The sequence below is a fragment of the Rattus norvegicus genome, chromosome 5 (assembly GCF_021556685.1).
Source record: "Rattus norvegicus strain SHRSP/BbbUtx chromosome 5, alternate assembly SHRSP_T2T, whole genome shotgun sequence".
In the NCBI taxonomy this organism is placed as follows: domain Eukaryota; kingdom Metazoa; phylum Chordata; class Mammalia; order Rodentia; family Muridae; genus Rattus; species Rattus norvegicus.
Window position 1 is genome coordinate 45,498,801 of NC_141538.1, and position 14,470 is coordinate 45,513,270.

The following is a 14,470-nucleotide window of genomic DNA, read 5'->3' on the forward strand; positions in this document are numbered from 1 at the left end:
CGGGTTTTATCACCATTTGTCTTAAGAAGAGCTTGAGGTCAGGGATGATTTCTTCTTATTGCTGTTAATTATTTTACATATTTACATTTCAATTGTCTCTCTTCTCAGTTTTTCCTCTACAACCCCATCCTATCCCCCTCCATTTTGCCTCTATTGGGGTGCTCTCCCACCAGCCCACCCATTAATGCCTCACTGCTCTAGCATCCCCTTAAAGCTGGGGTATCAAGCCTCCACAGGACCAAAGGCCTACCCTGTCATTCATACCAGGTAAGGAAATTTTCTGCTACATATGTAACTGGAGCTATGGGTCCCTCCAAGTCTATTCTTTGGTTGGTAGTTCAGTCCCTGAGAGCTCTGGGTAGTCCAGGTAGTTGATATCGTTGTTCTTCCTATGCAGTTTCAATCCCCTTCAACACCTTCAATCCTTCCCCTCACTCTTCATTGGTTCCTCCACTCAGTCTGATGTTTGTCTGTGTACATCTGCATCTGTATTGGTTAGGGTCTAGTAGATCCTCTCAGGGGACACCTATACCAGGCTCCTGTCAGCAAGAACTTCTTGGCATCAGCAATATTGTCAGGGTTTGGTAATTGCAGGAGGGATGAATTCCTAGGTGAGGCAGCCTCTGGATAGCCTTTCCTTCAGCCTCTACTCAATTTTTGTCCTTGCATTTCCTTTAGGTAGGAACAATTATGAATTAAAAATTTTGAGATGAGTGGATGTCCTCATCTCTCAATTGTGGACCATGGCTATCTAATGGAGATGGTCTCTACAGGCTCTATCTCCCATTTGTTGGGTGTTTTAGCTAATGTCAGCCCCTTTGAGTCCTGGAAAGCTCTTGCTTCCCTGGCTTCTAGGACTTTATTTTTGCTAACCCCAGTTCCACAAGGGATGGTTCCTTTAATTTTGAGACTTATTTTTGCTGTCTTCTATCTTTTGTTATTCCATATGAAGTTGAGAATTGCTCTTTCTAAATCTGTGAAGAACTGAGTTGGAATTTTGATGGTGGTTGCTTTGAATCTGTGGATTACTTAAGATAAGATGGTCATTTTTACTGTTAATCCTACTGATCCATGAGTATATGAGATGTTTCCATCTTCTGGGGTTTTCTTTGATTACTTTCTTCAGAGACTTAAGGTTTTTGTCATACAGATCTTTCACTTACTTGCTTAGAATTTTATATTATTTTATATTATTCGTGACTATTGTGAAGGGTGTCCTTTCCCTAATTTTGTTCTCAGTACAAGTAAAGACCAGTAATTGTTTGTTTCTGATTTTTGTTGTTAGAGGTGGTATTTTATTTGTGTGGTTCTCTTTTTTTGGGTATGTTGTGAGATGATTAATTTCTTGGGTTTTTTTTTTTTTTTTTGTACATGGAGTTTTATCCTTGTGTTGGAATTTTTCTTTAAGTATGCTCTGTATGGCTGGATTACTGGAAAGGTATTGTTTAAAATTGGTTTTGTCATGGAATATCATGGTTTCTCTATCATTGGTGATTAAGAGTTTTGCTGGGTATAGTAGCCTGAACAGACATCCTTACTCGTTTATGGTCTGCATACATCTCTCCAAGATCTTCTGGCTTTTAGTGTCTCTGTAGAGAAGTTTGGTGTTATTCTGATAGGTCTGCCTTTATCTGTTTCTCTCACTGCTTTTAATATTCTTTCTTTGTTTTGTGTATTTAGTGTTTTGATTATTGTTTGGTGGTTGGATTTTGTTTTTTTGGTCCAATCTATTCAGTGTTCTTTTTTTGGATATTTTTTTACTTACATTTCAAATGTTATTCCTTTTCCTGGTTTCCCATTCATAAGACCCCTATCCAATCCCCCCTTCCACGTTCTTTTATGAGTGTGTTCTGCCTCCCTAACCATCCCCCTTCCTGCCTTGACATTCAGTACACTGCATAGTCCAGCCTTGGAAGAACCAAGGGCTTCTCCTCCCATTGGTGTCTAACAAGGCAATCCTCTGCTACATTTGCAACTAGAGCCATGGGTCTGTCCATGTGTACTCTTTGGTAGTTGTTTAGTTCCTGGGAGCTCTGGTTGGTTGGTATAGTTGTTCTTATGAGGTTGTAAGACCCTTCAGGTCCTTCAAACCTTTTTCTAACTCATTCTAAGTTCAATGTTTGGATGCTAGTATTTGCCTCTCTGTTTGTCATGCTCTGGCTGAGCCTCTCAGGAGACAGCTATATCAGGCTCCTGTCAGCATGCATTTCTTGACTTCATCCATATTGTCTAGGTTTGGTGGACATGCATGTATATGGGCTGGATCCCCAGGTGGAGCAGGCTCTGAATGGCCATTCCTTCAGTATCTGCTCCAAACTTTGTCTCCATATAGTCTCCTATAAATATTTTTGTTACCCCTTCTAAGAAGGACTGAAGCATTGCACTTTGGTTGTTCTTCTTGAGCATCATGTGATCTATAGATTGTATCTTGGGTAATTCGAGCTTTGGGGCTAATATTCACTTATCAATGAATGCATAACAAGTGTGCTTTTTTTTGTGATTGTGTTACTTCATTCAGGATGACATTTGCAGTTTTATGAGGTACCATTTGTCAATTCTTGATTTTAGAGCATAAGTCATTGGTGTTCTGTTCAAGAAATTTTCCCCAGTGCCCATGTTTTGGAGGCTCTTCCGCATTATTTCTTTAATTAGTTTGAGTGTATATGAATTTATGTGGAGGTCCTTCATCCACTTGGACTTAAGCTTTGCACAGGGTGATAAGAAGAGATTGATTTGCATTCTTTGACATGTTAATCTCCAGATGAACCAGCACCATTTCTTGAAAATGTTATCTTTTTATTGCCACTGAATGGTTTTAGCTCTTTATCAAGGATCAAGTGATCACAGGTGTGTAGGTTCATTTCTGGGTCTTCAATTCTATTCTACTGATCTACCAGCCTGTCTCTTTACCAATACCATAAGTTTTTATCACTATTGCTCTGCAATACTGCTTGATGTCAGGGATGGTGATCCCCCCCAGCAGCTCTTTTATTGTTGAGGATAGTTTTCACTATCCTGGGTATTTTGTTACTCCAGATTAATTTGCAAGTTGCTCTTACTAAATATATGAAGAATTGACTTGGAATTTTGATGGGGATTGAACTGAAACTGTCAAAATTGCTTTTGACAAAATGGCCATTTTTACTATATTAATCCTGCCAATCCATGAGTGTGGGAGGTCTTTCCATCTTCTGAGATCTTCTTCAATATCTTTCTACAGAGACTTGAAGTCCCTGTTTTATATAGCTTTCACTTCTTTAATCAGATTCATACCGAGGTGTTTTATGTTATTTGTGACTATTTTGAAGGGTGTTGTTTCTTAAATTTATTTCTCAGCCTGTTTACCTTTGAGTAGAGGAAGGCTACTGATTTGTTTGAGTTAAATTTTATATCCAGCCATTTTGCTGAAGTTGTTTATCAGGCTTAGTAGTTCTCTTGTGGAACTTTTGGGGTCAGTTAAATATAGTATCATACCATCTGCAAATAGTGATGTTTTGATTTCTTTCTTTCCAATTTGTATCCTGTTCACTACCTTTTGTTGTTTTATTGCTCTGTCTAGGACTTCTAGTAGTGTAGTGAATAAGTAGGGCAAGAGTGGGAAGCCTTGTCTAGTCCCTGATTTTAGTGGAATTGCTTCAACTTTCTCTTCATTTAGTTTGATGTTGACTACTGGTTTGCTGTATATTGCTTTTACTATGTTTAGGTATGGGCCTTGAATTCCTGACCTTTCCAAGACTTTTACTCTCTCTCTCTCTTACACACACACACACACACACACACACACACACACACACACACACACACACACCACAAATGAATGTATTCTGCTAAGTCCATTTAATGTCATACACATTACATTTGTTTAGGGCTGACCACTTGGGATTGGCTAACTTATCAGCAGACATACCCACTGTTACTCAGCTTACTATTAACTCTTCCTCTCTCTGCAGTCACTACCTACATGAGCTTCATTATGGGCCTTATTGTGACAGGACAAAAGTTTCTCCATCTTGTGTCAGTTGTTGCCATCTTTGGTTTTACTTTTAACTGACCTCCCTTTTTCTGTCCCCACAGTAAAATTTCCATGGGAAAATATCCACCCTGTCACAGAAACTTGGTGTCAAAATATTTGCCTTACTTCCTAAAATTGCCAGTAAGGATGTAGTTTTTCTATGTTCATCACTTTTTAAAAGATCCCAGTAAAATGCATTTAAGGATGCTCTGTAAAAGTGTTTCTCTCCAGGCAGTTACTGGCAGGCTTCATACAGTCTCACGAATCACACGTTAGTCCTGCTGTGTGGTCTTTGGGTCTCTACCCTGCAATATGAAATTTGCCCATCATTTTAGCATATTTGTTGGTATTGTCATTGCTGTGGTCTCATTAAGAAGCCATGTTGTTCTGATTTCATGGTTGTATCTTTTCTATTATATACAGAAGATCCTGTTTTCCAATGAATATCACTGGTCCTTTGATTCTGTCTTCCCCTCTGAGCCATATAAGGTCAAGTTATGTTGTGGATTGGTCAGTTTTTACATAAGGGCTCTAACAGTCTTTTAACATTTTTTATATAATTTCTTTCATTTTGTGATAAAATTTGAATAATAATTTATATTCATGGCACCTGGATAGGGCTTCAGCGGTCTTACAATTTGATTTATATTTGTTTCATTCTCCTCATTTCAGATGATGGTCAAGGGCTTTTGGATATTTTTGTGGGGTCTTGATGAGGGATTTTGAGTTGGAATTGATTTCTATGTTAAATACTTTTTTTTCTTTATTAACTTGAGTATTTCTTATTAACATTTCGATTGTTATTCCCCTTCCCGGTTTCCAGGCCAACATCCCCCTAACCTCTCCCCATCCCCTTCTATATGGGCTAACGCTCCCCATTATCCACGCATTACCTCCCTCCCCCCAACAATCATGTTCACTGGGGGTTCAGTCTTGGCAGGACCAAGGGCTTCCCCTTCCACTGGTGCTCTTACTAGGCTATTCATTGCTACCTATGAGGTTGGAGCCCAGGGTTAGTCTTTGGGTGTAACCACAGTTACTGTCTCAGCATTAGTACAATTGTTTCTTAGTTAACCATTTGGCATTCTGGCCAGCAAGGTTAGATTGAATCATTATACAAAACATATTGTGTAATGTATAGCACTAGAAGAGTATAAGTGATAGCTGCAGAAAAACAGACTTGAAATGCAAAAAGAAAAAAGAAAAAGAAATGAAACTAGATGTGCAGAATATTCTGCTAATATCAGGTTTTTATCCCCTGTATTTGAATAGAAGTCAAAAAGGCAAAATACATTTCCCTTTTGTTTTAGTAACTTAGAGCTTAGTTTTCTTGGACCATTTCTGAGTTTTAGATGCTAACCTGATGCTATTGTTGTAGTTCTGCATTTTGTGTGTTGGGCAGATCTAATTGTTACAGCAATTTAAGGAGGACAAAACTTTCAATATTCCTAAGCTCTGAACTAAGCATGGTCCAACCCTCGCTTGTAAAACTCTCAGAGCTTCCCTGCAGAGAATAAGTAACTTGTGGATATTCTCTGAAATCCTTCTCCAGCTTGAGCCTGGAATTCTTCAATCTGCCTTCTGCAATCTTCCTCTTCCTCCTCCTCTTCTTTCTCATTCCTCTTTTTTTTCAGTCTCAGCTCCTTTTTAGGAGCTTTTCTTTGTCTCCCATATTCCCACCTCTTGACTATGTCTTGTCTGGTGAGCACGTCTACAGTTATTCTACTATCAGTTCTCTGTTCCTAGCTTCTTTCTGACTCTCGAGTGAATTGCTTTACAGCTGATGATGCTGTGTATGCTGGTGCTGACAAGCTGGGGGGTGGATACTACTATTTTATTTTTCTTCAAGCCATAGCAGACAATGAAGTATTGAGATAATCATTTACTGAGGTCTCAACAACAGCACTGGTGATTTCAGAAGACTAAAATGAGGGCTACTGATGTAGTCAGCTAGTTGCACACATGCACTGCTTGGTGTTGATCACTGAAACCTTTTTGCTTGGACATTCATTTTCCTCAGGAGGACCAGACTTGTCTTTTTCAGTCACCACTGACGTGACAAAATTGAAGTGTTCTTTGAACTGTAAGGATTTTTTTGCTGACTGAACAATCTTTCCCAAAGCAGTGCCCATAGCTTCAGCCACTGCTGCTGTTTGCAATGGTTCCTGTGATTGGACTGAAGTTTCTTCTCAGTGTCTGTTTCTGGCATAATGTTTCCTCCCAGTGTCACTTGGTAGATCAAAAACTCTCAACAACTGTGATGTTTCATCTTTATTGTTACCTTGGCTGGACTCTAAGAAAAGACAGAAGCATGCTTCTGGGTACTTTTACTATGATATTTTCAGATATGGTCACCTGAGGACACCTGAGTTGTATCATCCCACAGACATGGATCCTGGACTTAATTACCAGGGAACTGTGAGATTGCTGGTGTTGTCTGGAGACTGACAGATGTTAATCCAGCAACTTGTCTGCTACATCTAAGATTATTAAGCCACTAAAGAATACTTTTAAAATGTCCTTTAAAAATTTGAAAGATGTCCTTTAACACAATATAAAAAAATTTTGCAGTTTTTTCTATTGAGGTTTACTGAATAATACTTAACCACTATGCCAATATCTTTAGGAGGGATTTCTATCATATCAATCTGAGTATGATTGTTAGGGCAGGATGCAGTTGTCATGTATAACTTCCTAAAATGGGAGATAATTCTTATCCAGGTACCTTGCTAATTACAGAATATATATTTATAAGTCATTCACTTGTCCCTTTGCAGTGATAATTACATAGAACAATTTTTTCAGAGTTTATTTTTCTATTTTTATAATAAGACATAATACTAAAAACTCATAATTTTTTTCAAAAGATATATACATTATAAAGGTTGTAAACTCTACAACTTATATGGTTACGTCTATTAATTAAAATTATAATTTTTGGATTTTGTTGTATTCATAATACTTTAAGCAGCTTCATGAATTTTTATTTTTTTTAAACAAATCGTGGCTTTTATTTTTCATAATGTCTTAGTTATGTATTTTACTGCTATAGTAAAATGCCAACACCAAAACCAAATTAGAGATGAAAGGGATTTTTTTCATCTTACAATTCCTAGGTCACACTCCATCCCTGAAAGAAGATAGGGAAGAAACTGAGCTTAGGAAGCTTGAGACATGAGCTGATACCCAGGCTATTAAGGTATGTTGCTTATTGGCTGGCTCCTGGTGGCTTGCTAAGCTGATTTTCTTATGTACCTCAGCTCCACCGACCATGAGGTGGTACATCTCCCATGGACTAGGCCTTCTCACATCAATCACTACTTAAGGAAAAGTACTATAGACTTGCCCTAAGGCATAATTTATGGAGTCACTTTCTCAGTTCAGAGTTTCTCTTCTCAAACTATTCAACCTTGCGTCTACTCAGGATTTATAACTCTTTTACACATGCCTCATATTAATTATCCTAAAGTCAGCTTCTACTTTTATATATGTGCAAAATCAAAAGCATTGCTGCACCTGGCTAAAATTATCTGTCTTCACAAGATCATTTAAGTTTCTATACTATATCCCAATTTAAGATGGATCATAGAACACGATTTGTATTATTTGATTAAAGAGAAAAAATACAGGTTAAATAGTCTGAAAAAGAAACAAACGTTTCAAATTAAGAGAAATGTAAACAAAAATAACAGTGGCATGAGAGCATTAGGAAGGTATATGTAATGAAGAGAAGGCTGACACTTGCATGCAGTGCACCAGAGTCCATGCATAGCCTGATTGTGTTAAAATATTACCAATAAGGAGTATGCAATTTCTCTCTGGATTTATTTTCTGAAAATAAAATAAAGTAGTATAAAGTAAATCGTTTAAGCATGTTATTTTTAAAATGATACTCATTAAAAATACAGTTGAGATATGGAGCAGTCAAGTGGCTTAGCCGGTAACATTGCTTGCTGCCAAGAATTCAGACCCATATTTGATGTCCACAAACCATAGCCAGAAAGAAAAGTCAATGTTTTAAAAGTCATCCCCTGACCTCCACAATCATGCCCCCTTACGTATCTGTGTATGTTGTGTATATGCATGCTATGTATATTGGTTTTGTCAGGGCAGAAAATGTGTGTTATTGCCAACACATTAATTCTTGATGTATTTAATGTAGGCAAACATTTTGGGATAGAGAAACAAAGGACTTACAGCAATTTTCATGAGTGGGTAGCACCTGAATCATGAAAATAATTGCCATGCTCTGTTAAGGACTTTTTTGGGGTAGTTTTTAGTTCAGCTATTAAGAGGCACTGTATCACTTTAAAAGAGATGAAGAAAGTACAATCTTTCCTGACATTGATGTTTTTCTTCTCTTTAAATTTCTACTGGGTTCTCCACGGCTTAAACACAAAAAGAGAATGGACCATGTGCAAAAGTGAGAGAATTTTCAGCAGTCAGCCTTTTCCCCCCTTGCAAATAGCTAAGTTTATTATTAATGTACCATCTATGGACATAAAACCAAACAGCCCCCTGCCACAAGAGGAAAGTTGAAAAAACATGAGCAATAAGAGCCTATCTATGCTAAGGAGTCAGAAATCCTGTGCCATGCCATCTGTGCTTTGGTACCCAGAAGGGAGTATGAGACTCTACAAGGTTTTCAAAGCTTAGTGGGGAGTCCAGGGTCATTTTGCAAGGACTCCAGGGTTCTTTTTGGTAGAAACTATGGATATGGAGTACATTTCTCAATCCCTGTGCCAGAGATATATTAAACTAACTCTTGAGTTCCATCTCATGACTTCAATAAAGGAACTAAATTCTAATGTCTCCTTTTGTCAGTTTGAGTGTATCAGCCAAGACCTCCAGAGTTTCCTCATGGTGATCGAACCTTGGCAAGACCAAGGGCTTCTCTTCCCATTGTTGCCCAACAAAGCCATCCTCTGCCACATATGCAGCGGGAGCCATGAAACCTAGAGTTTCTATCCATGTAGGACAAATTCAGAGTTGCCTCTATCTCAGTAACTTCTATCTTGGCTGGAGCTCACTTGACTTCCTTTCAAGTGATTATCAAACCCTCCCCTCAAGGCTCATGGATCACCATGGAGGATCAGGAAGAATGATTTTAAGAGATAGATAGTAGAGGACCACAAGAAGACAGATGCACATATGAACTTACAAAGCCCATGATAGCATTCACAGGGCCTACACAGCTTCGAAGATGCAAGCAGGAACTAAGTCCCACCCCCAACCAAGGCTATTTACAATGCATACATTCTGGAGAAAAGAATACCAGTTTTCTCTGATGGAGTGACAATGAGAATATGGCCAGCATTCCAGGGGAGGCCTCATATTCAGGAGGAATTAAGCATCACATATGAGCTTTATCATCATCATCATCATCATCATCATCATCATCAGTAGTAGTAGTAGTATTTTATTCCTCATGTTTTGTTAATTTTGTTTCTGATATTATTTTTGCCTTTTTTGTTTTAATTGTTTTGACTTTAATTTTGTTTTATTGTTGATTTTTATTTTTGTGAGAAAGCAAGCAAGAAAAAATGTCAGGTTAGTAAGACGGTGGTAAAGATGTGGGAAGAGTGGTCATGATGGGGAAAATACACTGAAAATGTATTGTATTTTAAAATAAACATATTTTTAAAATATTTTAAATAAAAAGTTCAATAGGGCAAATGAATAAGAATGTGTAAGTATGGTTTCCAAAGTTTAGCCTCTGTGGGTTAGCACAGAAGAAGGAACCGATGTGAAGGAGCAAATATCCAAGAGTACTAAGATGTGAGTGACCATAGTGAGGACAGAGTGTCAGGAAAGACAACAATTTGAAGTAGAAACAATATATTTGTGTTCTTGATTTGCTGGTCATTTAGTACCATAGTGCATGTCCTAATCTACACAGTACAAAATTTTTCTCTAAAATATTGTACTTCATAATTATATTATGTATAATTACACATAATGTTATACAGTATATTTTAACCATATATAAATTATATATTACCATAACCATAAATATAATATAGCATGTAATACAGTTATATTATAATGTATTATAAAATTAAATAACATATTTTTACTCAGATTTCTCCTATTATTTATGAAAGGATTTCTCCATCAAAATTTTTAATCTCATACTTATTTTCATAATAGAAAGTATAAAGAGCCTTCCAGCTCAATCTGCACCTGGAACTGATCCTGTGACAAAGATATCCATACCCCAATCCTGCCCAGACATTACTTTCCCACCAGAGTGATGACACACTTAAGCTCACAGGTAAGACCAACACAACTGCCTCAATAACTGGCCCAAGTGGGATTCAACCAGGGCCATCAGGACCTAGGAACCACTGAGCACTGGGATATGATTCTTCCAGTTTCAATCTGCAATCCTACCTGGAGATAGCTTTTCTCCCAGGAGTACTGAAACACTTAAGGTGACAGGAGTGCTGAGACACCCAGGATCAGAGTCTCACTGAAGGGACAGACTCTAGTCAGAGACAGCAAGACCAGCTAACAGCAGAGGTAGCCAGATGTTGAGAGGCAAGCATACAAATATGAGCAATAGAAACCAAGGCTACTAGGCACCATCAGAGCACAATACTCCAACCTCAACAGGCCCTAGATAAACTATCACAGCTGAAAAGCAAGATGCTAACTTAAAATCCCATCTCATGATGATAGAGGACATGAAGGAGGACATGAATAACTCAATAAAGAAATACAGGAGAACACAGGTAAACAGATAGAAGTCCTTAAAGGGGACTTCTCTTACGCATAAATCTCTTAAAGAAATATAGGAAAACACAGCTAAACAGGTGGAGGAATTAAACAAACCATCCAGGATCTAAAAATGGAAATAGAAACAATAAAGAAATCACAAAGGAAGACAACATTGGAGATAGACAAACCTAGGAAAAGGATCAGGAGTGATAGATGCAAGCATCACCAACAGAATACAAGATATAAAATAGAGAATTTCAGATGTAGATGATGCCATAGAAAACATTGACACAACAATCAAATGCAAAATACAAAATGCAAAAACTAACCCAAAACATCCAGGAAATCCAGAACATAATGAAAAGACGATACCTAAGAATAATAGGTATAGAAGAGAGTAAAGATTCCCAACTCATATGACCAGTAAACATTTTCAACAAATTTATCAAAGAAAATTCCCCAATCTAAAAAAAGATATACCCATAAAATACAAGAAGTCTACAAAACCACAAATAGATTGGACCAGAAAAAAAAATTCCTCCTATCACATAATAATCAAAACACAAAATATACAGAAAAAAGGAAGAATAAAAGTGGTAAGAAAGAAATGTCAATTTAACATCTAAAGGCAGCCCTATCAGAATTACACCAGACTTCTCAACAAAATCTCTAAAACCCAAAGAACTTTGACAGATATCATACAGACCCCAAAAGAACAAAAATGTCACTTCAGGCTACTATACCCAGCAAAACTCTCCATTACTGTAGATTGAGAAACCAAGATGTCCTATAACCAAACCAAATTTAAACATCTTTCCTGTAATCCAGCCATATAAAGTATAATAGACTTAAAACTCCAACAAAAGGAGAGAAACACCCCCCACCAAAAAAGCAAGAAATTAACCTTACAACAAACCCAAAAGAAGAGAACCAAGCAAACATAACTCCACCTCTTACAACATGACTAACAGGAAGCAACAACCAATGGTCCTAAAAATCTCTTAGCATCAATGGACTCAATTCACCAATAAAAAGACTTAGACCAACACACTGAATATTTAAACAGGACCCAGCATTTTGCTGAACAAAGGAAACTTACCTCAGGAAAAAAAGGCAGAACTTAACTCAGAGTAAAAGGCTGGAAAAAAAATTTTCCAAGCATACAGCCCCAAGCAACAATTTCAAGTAGCCATTCTAATATAATAAAATAGACTTTCAACCAAAAGTTATCAACAAAAATGAGGAAGGACACTTTATACACATTGAAGAAAAAAATGTACCAATATCAACTTTCAATTCTGAACATCTATGCTCCAAATGCAAGGGCACGAACATTTGTAAAAGAAATGTTACTGAAGTTCAAAGTACATATTGAACCTCACACAATAATAGTGGGAGACTTCAACACCCCACTCTCACCAACAGACAGATCATGGAAACAGAAACAAAACAGAGACACAGTCAAACTAACAGCAGCAATGAAGCAAATGGCTATAAAATATATTTATAGAACATTTCAATAAAAAACAAAATAATTTATTTCCTTTTCTGCACCCTATGGTACCTTCTCCAAAATTGATCATATATTCAGTCACAAAACAAGACTGAACAGATGCAAAAAGATTGAAATAATCCAATGTGTCCTATCAGATCACCTTGGACAAAGGCTTGTCTTCAATAAGAACAAAAACAACAGAAACCCCACATAAACATGGGTGCTGAACAACTGTCTACTCAATCATAACTTATTCAGAGAAGAAATGAAAAATTAATGACTTTTTAGAATTTAATGAAAATGAAGGCACAAGATACCCAAAATTATGGAACACAATGAAAGCAGTACTAAGAGGAAACCACACAGCACTGAGTGATTCCAAAAAGAAATTGGAGAGAGCATACACTAGCACCTTAACAGCACATCTAAAAACTCTAGAACAAAAAGAAGCAAAGGCACACAAGTAGAATAGGGTACAGGAAATAATCAAACTCCAGACTGAAATCAACCAAGTAGAAACAAAGGAAAGTATAGAAAGAATGTGCAAAACCATGAACTGGTTTAATCAGAAAGTCAAAAAGATAAATAAATCCTTAGCCAAACTAACCAGGAGGTGCAAAGAGACTGTCCAAATTTAGAAAATCAGAAATGAAAAGGTAGACATAACAACAAAAACCAAAGAAATTTAAACAATCATCAGATTCTTCTACAGCAGCTTATGCTAAACAAAACTGGAAAATCTTGATTAAATGAATAATTTTCTATGTAGATATCATGTAATAAAGTCAAATCAGGATCCGATAAACAATCTAATCTTTACCACAACATCTAAAGAAAAAGAAACATTTATTAAAAGTCTCCCACAAAAAAAGCACAGTGCCAGATTGTTTTAGTGCAGAATTCTATTAGAACTTCAAAGAACTAATACAAATACTCTTCAAACTATTCCACAAAATTAAAGCAGAAGGAACCCTACCTAATTCATTCTACAAAGACATAGTTATGCTGATACTTGAACCACAAAAATACCCAACAAAGAAGGAGAACTTCAAACCCAATTTCTCATAGGAACATTGATGCAAAAATACTTAACAAAATTCTCACAAACTGAATCCAAGAACACATCAAAATAATCATTCAACATGATCAAGTTTGTTTCATCCCAGGGAAGCAGGAAGGCTTTAATATACAGAAATCTGTCAAAGTAATGCACTATGTAAACACACACAAACAATAAAACCCCACACAATTCTCTCATCAAATGCTGAAAAAGCCTTTGACAAAATTCAACACCCCTTCATGGTAAAAGTATTAGAAAGATCAGTAATTAAAATCCCATACCTAAACATAGTAAAAGCAATAGACAGCAAACCAGTACCCAACATCAAACTAAATAGAGAGAAACTTGAAACACTAAAATTAGACACTAAACAAGGGTGCCTACTCTCCCTACCTATTCAATATAGTACTCAGAGTTCTAGCACAAGCAATTAGACAACAGATAGACATAAATGAATACACACTGGAAAGGAACAAATCAAAATATCACTATTTGCAGATATGATAAAATATGTAAGTGACACTAAAAAGAGCTGGTAAACAATTTCAAAATGTGGCTGGACATAAAATACACTCAAACAAATCAGTAGTCTTCCTCTACTCAAATGATAAAAGGATTGAGAAGGAAATTAGGGAAATGACACTCTTCACAATAGTACTAGTAATACAAAATATCCTTGTGTGACTCTAACCAAGAAAGGGAAAGATCTGTATGACAAGACCTTCAAGTCTCTGAGGAAAGAAATTGAAGAAGACTTAAGATGTGAAGATCTCACATGCTCATGGATCAGCAAGATTAGCATAGTAACAATAGCCATTTTACCTAAAGCAGTTTACAGATTCAGTGCAATCCCCATAAAAATTCCAACACAATTCTTCATAGAATTAGAAACAGCAATTCTCAAGTTTATTTGGAATAAGTGAAAACTATTCTCAACAATAATGGATCTTCTGGGGGAATCAGCATCCTTCATGTCAAGCTCTACTACAGAGCAATAGTAGTAAAAACCACATGGTATTGTGGGCGATCAGTCAGGTAGGTCAGTGGAATAAAAATGAAGACTTGGAATTAATCCCACATACCTGTGGTCACCTGATCTTTGACAAAGAAGCCAAAACCATCCCCTGGAAGAAAGACAGCCTATTCAACAAATGCAAATTGATCCATTCTTATCTTTGTGTAC